Source organism: Neolamprologus multifasciatus, chromosome 17, assembly GCF_963576455.1.
Source record: "Neolamprologus multifasciatus chromosome 17, fNeoMul1.2, whole genome shotgun sequence".
Classification (NCBI taxonomy): domain Eukaryota; kingdom Metazoa; phylum Chordata; class Actinopteri; order Cichliformes; family Cichlidae; genus Neolamprologus; species Neolamprologus multifasciatus.
Window position 1 is genome coordinate 6,460,253 of NC_140455.1, and position 17,422 is coordinate 6,477,674.

A 17,422-nucleotide genomic window follows, 5' to 3' on the forward strand; every position below is an offset into this window, starting at 1 on the left:
TTCATCGCTTATTTTTTTTATTCACCCCCCTATGCTGATTTTTATTTGCTCTTTATTTTACCTCGGTGTACAATTTTTTATATTTGTGTGCTTCCTCACATCCATTTCCCTCTTCTTTAATGTGGATCTTTTATAAACATCAGAACTGCCTCTGAGCACTGTGTGTGTGTGTGTGTGTGTGTGTGTGTGTGTGTGTGTGTGTGTGTGAGTCAGTCAGCCAACCAGCTAGCCTCTTGTTTTCGGGTCCTCCGCGCTACCCGAACAAAGTCTGTGTTTCTAAATGAGCTCCCTTCAGGCCAAACTATTTTGTGTTTTCTCTATTTGGGTGTTCTGGCCACGGCTGTGTGTGAGTGCGCAGTTGAATGACCCAGTGCCCATCTGTCCTTATCTGACTGTGGCACTACTTTCATAGCCTGTTACTGTCTTAAACTGTGGTTCGATTAGCAGCTACTAGATTATGGGTCCAATGAAAACCTGACTGCACTTTAAGTGACTCATAAAAGTCAGCTTCACCTTTTCGATATCAACAGTTCTTGTCCCTTCCTACAGATCCCCATGCAGGTATCTGTTTTATAGACATAAAAAGTGGTTGAATCCCAGCCCACAATTTTGTAAAGAGTTTCAAGTTCCATCCAGAGAGAAATGGAGTTCATCATCTGGTGTAAATGTGCTGTTATTTTGCCATCTGTAACAGCGTGTGTCTGTATGTGTATCACTTTGAAATCTCCTCCCTTCGTCCTGCAGTGAACCTACGAACACACACATTTCATCTCACCAGAGTGCACTTTGAGTCTATTTCAAGAAGATGGTAATTTGGGAAGCTCTGGAAACAAAACAATGCTGGAAGAGTAGTCTTTTTACTCTGTCTGCTGTCTCTCTCTTTTGGCTGACTAATGTGAGAGCAGAGACTGGAGGAGGCTGCTGTCTTTTACTTCAAATGGAGAAAAATACGGTATGTGGAGCAGTGTGGGATTTATTAAACTTCAAAAGATGGAGCACAAAGTGTTTTCCGCAGCCTTCAAAATATGTATCTTTGCATTCACATTCTGGGTCCATCATGTGCAACTTTTGTTTCCATTAACCTTTAACCTCTGCACTTTGAGCTTGAACTTCCCGTGCTTTGTGACTGCACTTTCTGCTGTGTGTATTCTCGGGTGATTAATATGTGTGTATGCTGTATGTACTCGTGTGTTTATTTTCCAGCAGAACAGATCTATATTTATCCTGACAGTAATCAAACACTGCAAACAGTCAACTTTCCTCTTTTCTTTTTTTTTTTTGCTTTTACTGTCTGTTTCCTACTTCTGTCTATCTGGTTATGTGTGTGCAACTTTACCAGATTTGTCCTTTTCATGAAGTAAAACTAAGTGTTTGGTCTCATCTGGTACTGAGCCAGTAAATTTAGACTTCAAAACATTTTACTAAAAGCCAAAAATCTTAACGTCAGAGTGGCACTAGAGTAGGTTACCAGATCACCAGGAGTAGGACTGGGCGATATGACCTCGATATTCTTTAGCTGGATGGCGAGATACGATATATATCTCGATATTTTTTAAAGCCATAAAGTAAGAACAAAAACAGAGCTCTTAGTCAAAGCTGTGTCCCAAATCTCACATAGGCACTTTTATTATCATACAGCGTAGATGTACAAGAAAAAATTACTCAGAAATAAGTTATCAGCATTTATTAAGTAATAATGCTCCACAAATAAAATAAAATATTGTTGTTTTTGTGCATAACAAAAAGCTCACAATTGTGCAGTCAAAATGTAAACTAAAAAGACGCTGAGCATAAAAACAAAGACATACAGATTTCGCTGCTCTGTTCCCAAGTTCTACTGCGTGACTGACAGCCTGGAGTTTGAAATCCTCTTTGTAACCGTGTCTCTTAACAGGTGCCATTTGTGGTCCTTATATGCACACAGTACGGTAATATTACGTTGAAGCACAGTACGTATCACTCCACGAGGCTCCTCGGTAGCCGTAATGCTCCAACAATCAAGCAGTGCAACTTCGTAGCTTACCAAAGTCGTACCAAAACATTTTTTGAAAGGTTTCTGAGCGCTGTGTACCACATAAAATCGGTTCGCGGTCAGTAAGCACAACCAGAATTCATACATAAGGCGCACTGTTAGCCCGGTTAGCTCGTTAACGCGTTGACGCCGTCCAGCCCCACGCACGGGGCAATGCGCGGTAACTTGTTAACAGAGATTTGCCGTTAATGCAGTTATGGCATTAACGTCACGCTGCAGCACTACAATAGTAATCTCCAAATGTTTTCTTTTTACCGACCAGCTCCTCTTTGATAGCTGCCGTGTCCATCTTGTTGTTGCCTGCAGGTGAAGCGATGGTGGAGGGGGAGTTGTGTTCAGTGAAGGAGCGAGGCGAGGCAGAGTAACGTTGCATAGAGACAAAAGTGGACAAAGGAAAGGCAAACTTGCGGCTCCACAAGTATAATTATAACGTAACACAGACTATATCAATATAAACGATATTGTCACATCTCATATCTCGTATAAAAATATATCAATATATTTAAAAACTCGATATATCGCCCAGTCCTAACCAGGAGCATGAATGGGTTTTTAAAATGTAAAAACAAATCTGTTGGATACCTACAGATTTAGAAGAATACCCAACAAAAGGCTCAATGAGCCTGTAGCGAAGGGGTCGGTAAACTGACAGCAGTGCTTGTTTCACCCTGCTCATCACAGTGTATATTGATTTAGAAATATATCCTAATGCCCTTTTAATAATATATTATAATGATTTCATCCATGCCACCCAACATGACTGATGCATGAAATGCATCCTTACGGCATCTTTAAATGCTCGTATGTGAATGTTGCAGTCACATGACCGCGCCAGTGAATAATTAAGCAGGAATCCCAGAGCGGAAATGGTATCAATCCGTCTCTTTATGTGTATGTACTTGATTGCGTGTGTGTGTGTGAGAGCGAGAGTAAAAGAGAATGAAAGTGACCTTGGGAATCCTCTTCTTGTAGGAAAAAGTGGAGGGGTGGGTGGATGGGGGTTTAAGGAGAGGAGTGGGAGGCAGATTTCATTTGATATCATTGCTTTGCTCAGGGAATACTCCCTCCTTCTTCTCTCACGCCGGCTATCTGTGTTTCATTCTTTGGTTTTATAGCAGAATAAAAGCTGCCCTTGGAATCAATGCCTTGGCTCTTCATATCCATTACATGGAATTCACACAGGATCTGCTTAGGGACCATGGAAGAATTTTATGTTATTGACTATCAGAGTGTCTGACCTCTGCGAAACCTCAAGCAAGGATTAAGCTGAGACTAGGGCACCTTGTCTAGCCTGTTACGAGCTCCTCCCCACATGTGTATTATTGCTGTTTACACCAATTAGTTAAATATTTAAAGGAGACTTTAGAACTTTCCAAAATGTTTAATAAGTCAGAGTTATGTTTGGACTTCTGCCAGTCGTCCCACACACTGATGTTGAGAAGGCACTGATCCATGTTCCCATTCTCATCATGTACCTGTGACAGGAAGATCAATTGGCTAGAAGCTAAGCCAGCCTGAACACAATTCATTTGCACACGGACATTTGGACCGTGTGCTTATTGCTACACAGTGACATACCTAAACAATAGCGCTGATTGTATGCCCAATTTTTTTAATTCCAACCGAAATCATTATGAACAATCCAGCAGCTTAAGAAAAGTTTAACTTGAAAGCCGCTATTTTTAGAAAGAGGAGAAGTATACATGGCTGCACGGTGGTGCAGCAGTTTGCACTGTCACCTCACATCAGGAGGCTTTGAATCTGTCAGCCACCACCTGGGGCCTTTGCTTGCTTTGTATGTTCCCCATGTGTTTGTATAGGTTCTGATTATTCCAGCTTTTTCCTCACCGAACAAAGACATACATGTTAGGCTTTCAGTAGTTCTAAAGTCATAATAGTATGAATGAAACGGTGGATTTATTTTAATAACATGGTCTGGTGTCTGCCTTGTAGTAGACAGGTGACCTGTCTGGAGTCTACCCTTCCTTTCGCACAAAAAGAACAGCGGGAATGGGCTCCAACCCAGTAGATGAGTGATTAAGAAGCAAACATGTCCATGTATTTACATCAATACAGAAGACATGCACAGTAATAACACAGGCAGCAAACTATTCAATAACTTACATGTTGCAATTGTTCATCTGACCATTTCATGAAAAAACATCTTTCTGAAACCAACTAAAAATTCAATAATTTCAACTTTTAACAAAATATTCGGCTCAAAGCACTACTTATAGAATTAAATAGATGTGAATGATTTAACTGCTTGTATGTGGTAGAAGAGGAAACGAGCTGGGCTTTAAAGTACAAAAGACATATGAGAAGGGAAAAATGAAAAAAAAAAAGATCAGAGAGAGGGGAAAGCAGCAGGCAAAGACAGACAGACCGAAGACAATAAGATTGGCCTGACGGTGTGAGCTGACAGAGCCTGCAAGCTGTGGGTCAGAATGTTTCTTGTTTTCAATTTTTGTGTCTGCTGGAGGTTTTATTTAACATGATATCTTGGACCCTTTTTTTTGCTTCTTATCTTTAAAAGCAAGGAACAATTTCATGTACAACCACCAGCAGATCCACTTTTATGACCATAAACACAGGTATTTTCATATCATTCAGGCTGATTAGACATTCATATAGGTTGAGATTGGAAAGACCAATGCTAATACAGTATGTAGTGTTCACTAGGTCTGTATTACTGAATACATCTCAGTAGACGGGTTAAATTTTACCAAAAAATGTGATTGAAAAATTTGTGATTGAAATGAAATTTGAACTCTAACTTTGACCATTTTCCCAACCCCGTGGAGCGTATTGTGCAAAAATCTATACAAACTGTGAGCAAAAATAAAAGTAAACACCTGATGAAAGCAAACCATTTGAAATAACAAACTTCTGTGTTTGGCAGCACAGAAAGAATAAATCATTTGGCAACAGTTAAAGTGAAATGTGCAAAAATCTTTCCAAAACACATTTCACTAGATCCAAAGCTATTTCTTCTTGTTTTCTATCCAGAAACAAACTCAGTTATAACAAAAAAGACAAACGCTAATTAACCCGGTGTTTTAAATGGCAAAAAAGTTTTGGAAAATAAAAAAGAAGCTTTGTGAACTGATTATATAAGTCCATTTACATCTAAACACTTACTACTCAGTTATTATCCAACATGCATAAACAAAAACTCATTTTCAGGTGCTTCAGCATTAATCCAATTTCATAGTTTTTTCTTTGTTTCATGAGATGTGGAATAAGGACACAAAAGCAGACAGGAATTGGAAAAACTATTTAGGTTGAACAAAAGTGCAAGAGGGCAGTCATCTCTAAATTCAAAACTTAAAGAAAATGCAGGGAGAAACACCGGGACCATGATGAGGGGAAGGATGGGACTATTTATACACTCATGGTAATCAAAGAAGTGGAAACACCTGGAGGAACAAGACACAGGCGAGGTTAATCCCACAGGTGAAGACATTCAATGACAATGAGAAAAAAAGAGGAAGTAAACCTAAATGTAAGATATGACAGGAAACTGACTACAAAAATGAAACAGGAAGTGAGTAACAATAACTGAAAACTGGGAAGAAGACACAGGGAAAAGGTAAGAGGATTAATTAAATAACAAATACAAAGTAGAAATAAAGTATAGACAGAACTTAAGGCTTGCGATGCTCAAGAGTAAGTGAAAATTGAAACTTAAACCCTAACAGAACTAAAAACCAAATGCAAACTCAAAACCTTGGGACTACCCAGAGATATTGGACTTTCTGACAAATAGACAGTCAGCAGGTCAGACTGGGCAACAACATTTCCTCGGTCATCATTCTGCCCCAAGGCTGTCTGTTGAACACCTTCCTCTATTCCTGCTCTCTCAAGTTTGCAGATGATACCATAGTGTGCTGGTATCATGTGCAATGATGAAACAGCTTATAGGGGGATGTGGGGCACCTGGTTGTGTTGTACACTGACATGGACCTGCTCCTTAACACTTTTAAGACCAAAGAGCTTGTAGTGGACTACAGGAAAAAGGAAGGTGGTACATACATGCCCGTTCACATCAATCGGTTGGCAGTTGCTTACCACCACTTTCAGGTTACTAGGCATCCACATCTCTGAAGACCTCACATGTTTGCCACATCTGGTGTTAGCAAAGATTAAAGCTGTTGAAATAGACATGTAAAAAAAAAAATCTTCCTTTAACTGTTCAAACTACATGTTTTTGCAATTGCACATACTCAATAGTACATTATATAGCTCATTGTTTTTGACGGGTTTATAAATGACTGCAGCATTACTGAAGTCAGACCTGATAAAGACTGATGGCTAATGAGGCACTAAAAGCTCATTTCTGTATTTTTTTTTTTTTATAGAATTGATGGTGTTTTTCTCACTTTTATACTTAAATGCAAAATGTATAGCTGGTGTATGGCTTCTTATTCCAGCTTTATCATTTCACTCTGTGCTTTTTGATAACCTCATCAATCATCCTGATCTTAATGTTGTTTCTTTCTTGTATTATGTAAATCTTTTTGCCACTGGGCTGGTATTTGTTTGTGTTTTTCCAGGCTGTAACTAATATTCTTAAGCAATGAAGGAGTAAAGTTACACATCTGCTGTCCATCCATCATCACTTTTTGTCCCAAACTAAGATGACAGATGGCAGGCTGTTGCCTTCACCTTTTCTTTTTTTAAATATTTTAATCTTCTAACATGCCTAAATATTAACACTTTAAACCAGAAATTTATACCATATCAACAAATACAAGATACGAGAAAGCTCTGATGCAGTTAGACCCCAGTGACCAGCACTTTCTTTATCTCAGTTTGGCAAGATGCAAAATGATGGATCATGCCAAAGTCGGAACTCCATGGAAAATCCATTTTCCCCTGAGAAAACATTTTCTTATTTGCATTATCATATTTCACGCTTTATGACATAATGTGACTGAAATGTTGTATTTTGAGATTTTTGATTTTGCTCGTGGCAAAGCAAAAATGGTCTGATGATTAAAATAGCTGGAGTTAATGAGGTGAGAAAAAATAATACTTCAAAGCCAGAGTTGGGTGCTCCAGAGCTCCAAAGTAGTTTTTTTCTGCTCATTAGGATAAAGTAAGAAGAAGAGAGGAGTAAAACTTGAGTTGGTTTGCCTTAATGTTCTTCTTCTTTAGCCACTCCTTTGTTGCCTTGGTGGTATGTTTCAGGTCGTTGTCATCCTGAAAGACCAATCCATGACCCATTTTCAGTGTTGTGGTTGAGGAAAGGAAGTTTTTCATCCAAGATTTTACAGTACACAGACCCAACCATTCACCTGTAGCAGAAAAACAGCCCCAAAGCATAACTTTTCCATCTCTGTTCTTGATTGTGGAGTTTGTGTACTTTGGGTCATACTCAACAATTCTGTTTGGCCTGTTTTTGATTGATTGCACCAGCAGCTGTCAGCTTCTCACCAAGTTTGTTGATGATAGCCTTGTAGCCCATTATGGCCTTGTGCAGGTCTGCAATCCTGTCCCTGACGTCCTTTGACAGTTCTTTGGTTTTACCCAAGTTGGTGAAGAGGTTGGAATGGAAGAAAATGATTCTATGGACAGGTGTGCTTTATACACATAACGGATTGAGATCGGGAATATCTGTAACTGCTTGCTTGCTTGACTGAGTGACTATAATCTGTCTGCCACATGAGCACAAAAACTGTCTGTGGGAGCCAGAAATCTGGTTGTACAGAATCAAATACTTATTTCACCCAGTGACATGCAAACTAAATCATAACTTTAATCAACTTGTTTCAATGTATGTGTTCATTTCTTTGTAAGTGATCAAACCTATAAATTCAGCAGGAGATCAAATCGTTATTTCCCCCATTGTATATCTCCTACACAACATTAAACCCACCTCCATAATATCAGGGCATAGACAAGGGACCTTACACTTGTTTAGTCAATACACTTGCTAAAAAGGGACTCTTTCAAATAGATTTCTAGTGGCCACAGCAGATCGTCTGCCTCCATTTCACCCTCTCCTTTCATACTTCCTCTGTCACCCCAACCCTCCTCGTGTCCTCCTTCAGTACATCCATGAACCATTTGTGTGGTTTTCCTCTTTTCCTTGTTCCTGGCAGCTCCATACGCAACATCTTTTGTCCAGTACTTATCCCTCCTCTGCACACGTCAAAACCATCTCGGCCTTCCCTCTCTAATGTTGTTTCCAAACCTGCTCAGCCTGAGCTGTCCCTCTGATATACTCATTACTAATCTTGTCTCTCCTGGTCACTCCTAATGAAACATTTTATCTACAACTACGCTACCACCAGCTCTGCCTCCTTTTGTTAGTATCAACATCTCCAAACCATACATCGTAGCAGGTCTCACTATCATAAAGTAAACCTTCTCTTTTACTCTTGCTGCTATCCTTCTGTCACAAGTCAGCCTTGACACAAGCCCTTTTGCTTTAAATCGGGTCCTTTTATTCATGATTTACAACAGTGGAGGGATAGTAAAAAAAAATTAAATTGTAAAAAAGTTGTAACCTTGAAAGAAACCATTGTGATCCAGCACAAAATGCTAAAGCCTGACATCCGCATCAGATAAACTGTGGGATGCCTTTTTGCTAAAGGCAAAGAAGTGACATTTAGTTTTTTACACTGAAAATGATTTTAGAATTGCTCTTCTGAACCAGAATGGTTACAGCAAGTAAAGCATGTTTGTTTTCAGCCCAGTTTAATTGGTGTTATTATTTCCCAATAAATTTTACAGCTGCCATGTTGGGTGCGGTGTCAGTCACTGTAGTGCTCTGAATGTGTTATAGCTCTGATATTGCATTTGTTATTTTTCAGCGGGACACTCTGGCAGGAATTTAAAAAATTTTCACCCAGGATTTTCATCTGGATCTGTTGGAGTCTGTCATGTTCCTAACAGTTCACAAATCTGCTTTTATCCGATCACATTTCATGTAGTGAACTTTATCTAACAGGATAGGCTGGCCCGTTCGTGACCGGAGAGATGGCGAGCCATTGTCTCAGACCCTCGTATCTGCTGTGAAATATTTGCTTTGGCATCGGAAAACTGGGAGTGTTGGCAGTTTTCCAAATAAACATAAGATGTCTTTACTACAGCATTGTGCCTCACTTCCACTCCACCCTTCTGCATGTATTTAAGAAGGGATAAAGCATCTTTTTTTTGTCACTAAGAGGAATCCCAGTTCGCCCCCATGGTACTGCAGAGATAGACGGCTTCTATCAGACAGGGAGAGACAGAATGAGGTGGGTTGAGCGGGGGTTTAGCTACAGAGAAGCAGGTATCCCTGTAGGACACATTGTTTTGATAGATTTGGGGTTGATGATATTTTGGGATTCAGCTGCAGGGGACTGTGAGGTGAAATGATGTCCCCATTGTTCGACTGTGTCTCAGATCCTCCACATCTGTGAGTGTATTCCTCTTATTTGTGTACTTACTGTGTGTTCTCAAGCTGCTGTTTGTTTTGGTTTATGGTGGTGTGCAATTTCTTCTTCTTTTTTGAAAACCAGTATCCAGCCAGTCTTACGCAGCCAACACAGAGACAGACAGATGGATGGTGCAGCATTTTAAAATTGAGTAGCTACATTTTGCTGCAGGGCTGAATGAGGGTTGGTCAGAACCCACTGAAAGCGCTTACAGCGCAAGATCAAGAGCACTTAGAAACTTTAGTTAATTAAAGCGATTGCACGGACGTGATTAGAAAGACAAAAGTTGAGAAAGAAGCAGCACATCGCTCACAGAAATTAATAATTTAATAAAAAAAAGTGTGTTCAAAAGTCCCTTTGAGATGCTCTGGAAAATACCAAATATACCATGCTGTCACCCTGCCATTATCTCAGTTGGCAGTGAGAGGGGGAAGAAAATTAAAAGCTCTGCTGTCAAAATGAGTCCAATCTGTGCATTACAGGCACGGCCAATAATCAGCATCCCCTCATCTCCATCCTGTCAGTCTGTCATTTTATTTCTTCCTTTCCCTGTTTAGTATGTGGTTTCATTTCCCCTCTGCGCTGTGATGAATGTCTGTTCTCTTTGAACTGTGTTTGCACTCTCTGTTTCAGTTTGATCTCGAGAATAAGTTCAGCGAAGAAGCACTTGCACCATTAACTCATGTCCCATAAATGTGTACTTCTGGTGTAGAGTAGTTGATACACTAGTGGAGGGTGAGTAACTGTGGAAGCTGATTCCTCTGCCACTTCAGCCCCATAGAAAACAGGTAGAGAAAATCTACTCTCTACTAGGGTTGGACGATTGGACCAATATATCGACGATAGGCTGAGCCCATCGGCAATCGTTTTTACGACTTATTTATTTATTTGCCCATGAGTAAGTTTGCTAATAATGATAGAACTAATAAAAGCAGTCAACAGAAAAAAATAATAGCACTGTTTTAACAGCACCCTCTTTCATCTGTGAGCAAATGCCCCCTCCTCAGAGTGAGCCCAAATGCTTGTTGATGGAGCTGCAGAGCTGGCGATAGCCCAGCATACTCAGCCGGATGGTGGGCACGTACATGCTCATGCAAGTTAGTCGTGTTTGAGTACTTTGCTCGCACTATACATCTGCACAAGCGGCACACCGCTTTGGTTACATCCTTAGGTTTACCTCTTTCATTCCAAATGGGCAACTTTATATATATTTTTAGTGCTGTCAGCGTTAACGCGCCATCATCATGACTAACGCGATTAACAGTTAACCCGTCTGGAGCGCAGACTGAGTCAAAATCCCTGAAATGTCTCTGTCAACACATTTCGGGCAGTTTGTCCAAAGTTTGTTCATTCTGCGCTCCAGATGGGTTGAGCGCGTTAAAAATTGTAATCGTGATGACCGCGTTAACGCTGACAGCCCAAATTTTGGGGGGAAATTAGTTCATCCATGTTTGGACTTCTGTGTTGTAAACGCCCAAATCAGTCCGTGCATGATTACATTGCTCCACCCATCAAAAAGTCTGTGCATGCGCACATCGTCGATTATTGGACTGACAATTGTCGGTTGGAAAATTTTTACATATCGCCCAACCCTACGCTCTACTACTATACTCTACTGTAAATGCTACTAAAGCCTTCCAAAAGGTGTTAATGTATCTGAAACTAAAATCTAGCAGAGACAGATTGACCCCAAATGTCTGTAAATGTCTGGGAGGAAAGGTACTTCTGGTTAGCTAATGTTAGCTCTGCTGCTAACTTAAGGATTCATCAACTGCTGTTTGTGTGCATCTACACAGCCCTTTGTCTATAGAGAAGGATTATGGCATATGAAAACTTTGAAGGCTATAAAGACACTTGCATAAACTCCTCCAAAAAAGTGAGTGTATTGCTGATTGGTGGTAACGCTTTGGGCAAAATGCTGCTTGGAAGTTGTCTCGAACAAGAAAGGGAACCATAATGGGTCATACCGTGGAGTAAGAAGCCTGACAATGGCTGCAGTGGATGACTTCAATGAATCATTTTCACTCCACCCCTAAGAAGTTCTTTGCCTATTATGACTTCTGTCTTCTCAGCTGTGTGGTGGCCCTTGTTCCCAACTCGTGTAGAATAGCTTGCTGTTGCTCTTTGTGCAGTCCTTCTGCCTGCAGCGTTCAGCTGTACGTAGTGTGCTTCCCTATGTGGCAATACATGTAATAAAAGAGAAGAAAAGCATAGAAAGAAATACAGGTGGAGAAAGAATGAGGTCAAAGAAATAGAAGTGTTCAGCGCTGACTCACTGTTTCATAGCTGTTGGCAGCTGTTTCTCAACAATGCCAATAAACAAAAACCTCTCCTCTTGGTTGCACTTCATCTTCCAGATTAGTCTGACATTTGATGGGGAACCATGGAGAGTGTCAGGAAAGATAAGAGAGTGGGTATGACACGCGAAAAAGGGCTATGAGCCAGGCGTGAACCCTTGAAGTACATGGTAGAAAGCTCAAAACGAGGTTAGTCACCAGCACTGCCCCCCTTTGACGCTCTTGTATTTTTTCTCCTCTCCTCTCAGCGATTTAAAAAAAAAACAGCGAGTGGGAGTAAAATGCCCGAGTTCACGTTTTCATTTGTGTGTAACTGGAACCATACCAGAAATAAAATCCCACAAAAGACATTTTATTTACCCAAAGAAATTACTCCCATTGTTATCAGCAATTATGCAAATCCCAAAAGTCATCCCAACATGTGGCCTCAGTTTTTTTTTTTTAATAGAACATTTTGTTTGAATTATAGAGATTTATGTACACGCTATCTCATGGTTTTTCCCTTTTTAACTCAAAGGAAAACATTACATTCACACAAAGGACTCCCTCAGGGCGGATAAAAATGGCTCTGCTTTGTGTGAGCACTATTCAGTGGTCTGAAGCAGGAGATGCAGTCTGTGAGATATGTTGTACAAAATTATGTTTGTCTTTATAATCATTTGGCCTCATTACTGTGCAATTAAGTGCAACACCTTGAAGCCTTTTGATGGCGATCATAATGTTTAGTTGTCCTATCTGTAAAATCTTAGGACGTCATAGATACTCTTACAGAAAGAAGACCAAACGAATGGATTTAACCCTTTTAGCATCAACACACCTCTGACCCACACATAAGCCACATACCCCCTACCCCATTTTCACTTATGTAAGGGGAGATTCCTGGGAACTGTTCAGACAAGTTCGCGACCCCGTGTAGCTTCCCATCAGACTCAACAACAAATTGCATGTGGTGAGAGAGCTGACGCAGCCTCCTGGCTAACACCGCTGTTTTCTACGTGTGCAGTGTGGCACAGAGCAAGCTCAGATGTGCTCGGCTGCAGATGGACAATGTAGGTGCTGTGGTGTGCGGCATGGTTCATGTAACATACTTATCACTTATACATATCGCCATATTACTTACCCTACTTTTAATCTCTGTGGATTTCAGCGAGAGCAACATTATACGGGGCAAGTTTGCAAGCTTTTTTAAGCTTTATTAGAAATTTTTATGTAATAGAAAAATCTTGTTGTCACAAAATAGTCTTACAGCAGTAGTTGTTATAATGGAAGCAGAGGGGCATTTGTTTATCCAGCAACAATAGCCATACTGGGAGGAGGGTAGGGATGGGTATCGTTTAGGTTTTATCCGATACCGGTGCCAAACCGGTACTTTTGAAACGGTGCCGGTGCGTAAACGGTGATCGAACCGGTGCTTAAAGAATGGAGAACACAAAATTGGTCCAAAAACCTCTCATGTTCAGCTGTTTTTTTGTAAAAAGATAACGATGTTAGCCTTTTCTGCAGCTATGGGGCATATATGGTATCACTCTTGGCTGGAAGCAGTGCTTAAACAATGGAAAAAACACAAACTTTATCCAAAAACCTCTCATGTTTAACTGTTTTCCACTTTTTCTTTGGTCATTTTAGCCTTTTTGGCCAGGGTGAAGGGAGTATCTGCCATCAAACAAGAAGACAGCCGCATGTAACTACGATGGTGTTTGCTAGTTCACCTTACATGCATTAATGTAATAACGTGGTTAGCCTACTCAACGTAAATTACACACGAACAACATGAAGCTACTCACGCAGAGAAGAACGGCTGCTGCTGCCATCATCATGCGTCATCATTTCTGCTACACTAGCAGGGCTCCGGGTCCGATAACAGGCACCACACCCGCAGTAGATGCGCTCGGTGTGAGGTCTCGCAGCAAGCTATCAAATACGGCGCATTTCTCGGCTTTAAAAAAAAACGCTATGCGTCGCCAGGTGTTTCATCGGCTTTGAGGTGTTACCTCCTTTGACAGTATCACAGTATCAGCTTAAAGCACTTGTTGCAGGCTGCTGAGTTTGCATATTTTGCTGTGAAGTACAGCCAGACTTTTGACCGCTTCGCCTTGGGCATTTTAATCTGTAGCTATGCTCTAAAAGAACGTACGTACCTGGACCTGCCTACTATCCTCGGAAACGTAAAATGATTGGCTAGAATCTAAAGTGTATCACAGCTTAGGAAAAAAAAAAAGCACCGAAAAAAAGCACCGACATGTGCGCTGCTTTTCGGTCTGGTTACTACCGTTTATGTCAGAACCGGTGCCATCATGGCACCGGACACCGGTACCCATCCCTAGAGGGTGAAGTGGATGGAGGATTTTCACCTGAGCAACAGCTTAGCAAGTCTGTGTAGCTCATTGTGCACAAACCTTACTGTAGTGTCAAAAAATAGATTTAGAACAGTTTTGGAAGGCACAGGGAAATTGTGTCCCATTATTAGGGGTGTCAGACTAAGACAAAAAAAAAAAGCCTAATTAGGTTTAATGTGCTGCTCTAGACAGCATGGGCAAACAACATATTTTGCTATTTGCTTTGGAGGACTTGCTGCAGATCAGCCTGCCAGATCATTTCCCAGATCTCTGCAACATTTAAAGCACTAACAGGTGAAGTGAATCATCTTGTTTCAATGTAACATGCTGCTGGCGTTCATATTGTTGTTACTTTTTTCATACACCACCCACTTATATTGATGCAGACCTAACACATTCCCCATTGCAATGGCATGCATTCAAGGAGTGCCGCTTCAGCATGATGATGAGTGCCGTAATCGGAGAGTGCATCCTGTCACGCCATAAATTAGTGGCACCATGACCTGACCTGGCTTCTTAACTCCCCTGATCCCAGTTGAATTGAGCACACCGCTGGAAATGCTGAAACCAAGACAACCCAGAGATCCGCCGTCCGTGCCCCGGATGGGTCAGAGCTCTTTTGGCATTAGGAAGTGTGCATTTTTGTTTTGCAATTGAGACTCCAGAGTCATTATTCTGTATTTTTAGGCTGATAACATCACTGCAAAGCATTTTCCAAAGCATATGTTCCTCGATTGATTTCCTACTTTCCCAGCATCTGTTGGTTTCTGTCCATCTCACAGTGTGGTGAAAATCAACATGGAAAGACTTGAAACAGGCTTTGATTTATTTCTGAAAATAAATCTAAATGTAGACTGAGACTGATTTGCTGTTATACAATCACCATGTGTAATATTGTCTACAGCACAGACTGTTTTCATCTGCAGGTTCAGTCTTAACTGCTTTCATATCATTGCATGTGTTTGCATACATAACCTACACCTTTCCCGTGATAGGCGGGAGGTTCAGATACACCGGCTGTCAGTTCTGGTTATTGTTTAAGTTTTTGTGGCTTTGATGCTGATTCATGGGCAGGAATACCTATGGCTAGATACCAAGAAGGAGAAAAACAACACACACTGTGCTTCTACAGTGAAATACAGATAAATAAACACATAAACTACTGTATGAATGTTCTTCCTCCATGCTCCCTTTGTGCCCTTTAGATATGGTTTCTTCTATGTTATGCTAATTAGTGATATTAGAAAGCAGCATTTAGTTTGTGTATTCCTTCGCCCACACAGGTCAGCAGAGTTCAGGCCTTTAGAAGAGACTGTCTGTGGGAAGCAATCAGCTTATTGCTCGGCCATACTTCACCCACACTCGATGATAAATCTGTGTTTCTTTCTCTTTTTTTTGTCGGTTTGTGCTTTTTCTTTTTGCCTTTTTCACACTTTTATGCAGATTTTCTCCATCCTTTCAAATCGGAAAACCATCTCAAAAAGTCAGAGAGTGACACGAGTTTTTTTTTTTCAAGGCAGGGAGGTATTCGACAAGAAACTAATGCTGAAGTTACACTGTTGCCAGCAATCACCGGAGAGTGCCTCCTCAGAAATTAATGAACACTGGACATGTAGCGAGCGAGCTGATGGAAACATGCGAGCTCATAAACTGGCAAACATCGTGTATTGGATTGAATGGCAAACAAATAAAAAAAGAAGTGATTTAGGTGATTTGTGCTTCATTGATTCAAATGAAAGCATAATAAAATGAATTTAAATGAGGCTTTCATGCTCACTTACACTTAAAGTAACACAGTAAAAGGATTGGAAGCCTTTTACAGTGAATTTAATCCAAAAATAAAGTTTCGGTGCCGGCCTGTATTGCACTTTTTCCCAGCTCATTTTAGTTGTTTAAATTTCACAGTGAGAAACAGTTAAAAGTAGTTGATATGCACTGGTCCGACCTCAGTACATGTGCATACGCTTCCCCAATTTATTTGTTCTAATGAAGTCTCTCCGGAACAGCTAGAAAGGATTATTGATTTAGCAGAAATTGTGTATTGTAGTAACTCTTTTGAGGCTCTGGTGAGAGCGTAAAATAAATGGGCAAACCATGGAAATGTGCTCTCATAGCATACAAAGAAAAGCATCTGGCAAATCTAAATGAATCTGAAATAACAGAAATGTAGAGCTGGACTATTTTACATATGACAGCTTTCAGTACTCAACCTGTTGTTGTCACTGTTTGCTGACATAGTAACATAGCAACCATATCTACATGAAATGCATGCAGTATTTTTCAGTTTTACTCCTCAGCCATAAAAGGCTGATGGGGTATTGTTGTCACCCCGCCGGGCAGGCAGCGACTGGCTTCAAATTAATACCACAGGCGTATCTGCTGAAAATTTCAGGCGAGTTCGAATCTCACTGAGCTTGACCTCAAGGTCAAGAACAGAGGTCAAGCTTTCTGAAAATCTTGTGAATGCAATAACTCAAGAAGGAAGTCATCTATGATTTTCAAGTTGATACATCTACTAAAAATCTTGGATGAGTTTGAATCGCAGTGACCTCGACCTAAAAGTCAAAGTAAGTTTTCTGAAAATCTTATGAATGCGATAACGTGAGAACAAGGCAATGTAGGTTTTTGAAAGGGATACCGCGGGTGTGTGTACCAGCAGGCTGAGGGGTAGCACTGGCGGCTGTCGGTAGTTTTTGTATTCTCTCGGCAATCTCACCATATTTAATTGGAAAGTCAAGAAAAGAGTGATAGTTATTGATTTTAATCTGCAGTCTTCATTTTGTAGCACTCTGTCTCTCTCATACACACAATGTTCAAGATAGCTCAGATTGTTTCCACTTGAGCAGTGACGTCCGCTCTGTGGTCAGTTCTGTTACAACATATAAACAGTCTTTTCCCTGCCTAATGGCCTTATCAGAAACTGGCCTTCCTCAGGATGTCTGTCTGCTAACCATAGCCCAGCAATACAAACACACACTTGTTTAGAGTGGAAAGTCCTGGTCATTATTAACGTATTCTGATTCCGATTTTGATGCTCGTTTCACTGTTTTTCCTATTTTAAAACCATCTTAGTCGTGAGTATTTGCTGCTACTCTTGAACAGACAGAATTTGCCCAGGCATTGCTTCAACTTTTTAATAAGAGTTAAAAACAAGCTGCATTAAGGGGATTCAGCCTGGAACTGATTACATTATTGCAGCTGCTTAATTTGCAGTGGTTGCATCCCTACCTGTAGGTACAACGCTACACTCACTCTTGGTGTTCTTGTCTGTGTCTTTTGATGTGAGCTAGATGGAGAAATTCTGATTTAATGCTCAGTCGGTGGGCATAA

General features: G+C 40.6%; 1 protein-coding gene across 4 annotated transcripts in view; it reads left to right on the forward strand.

Annotated features, from left to right (window-relative positions):
- Window positions 1-17,422, forward strand: part of kank4 (KN motif and ankyrin repeat domains 4) — a 79,422-nt gene that overhangs the window by 25,288 nt on the left and 36,712 nt on the right. The window contains exon 1 of one of the 4 annotated variants that reach the window (XM_085137467.1): window positions 5-9,440. The exons of the other annotated variants lie outside the window; for them this stretch is intronic. The gene's annotated coding sequence lies outside the window, so the exon portion shown is untranslated. Of the gene's footprint in view, window positions 1-4; window positions 9,441-17,422 lie in introns of those variants that run through there. 4 annotated transcript variants of the gene reach the window in all.